A 364-nucleotide genomic window follows, 5' to 3' on the forward strand; every position below is an offset into this window, starting at 1 on the left:
GGGACACCTCCTTATGTACACTGTCTGTCACAGGAGCGCAGCCCAGGTCAATGATCTAGCCTCCAAGAAGGTTGAGTTATGCCTCAGATGTCACAATGGTTTATTTGTTTTGGCTGGAGTGGTTTTCCGTGGTAAATACAAATCAATAGAACTTTCAACTTTAATGCAGCATGAACAGAAAAGTTAATATGTACTCAACAGAAAGCATGTTTGCAAAACTTTTGCAACTCAAAAGCCTGGTCCTTTCTGAGCTGGCTTGATGGCAGGGATGGCACACAGGTGGCCTCCAGACTGAGCACAGAGTCAGGGTGAACATGGGTTAATGCGTTTGCACCAGACTTCATTTCCTCCCAGCTTCATTCTG

The sequence above is a fragment of the Bison bison genome, unplaced genomic scaffold (assembly GCF_000754665.1).
Source record: "Bison bison bison isolate TAMUID 2011002044 unplaced genomic scaffold, Bison_UMD1.0 scf7180017864061, whole genome shotgun sequence".
Lineage (NCBI taxonomy): Eukaryota > Metazoa > Chordata > Mammalia > Artiodactyla > Bovidae > Bison > Bison bison.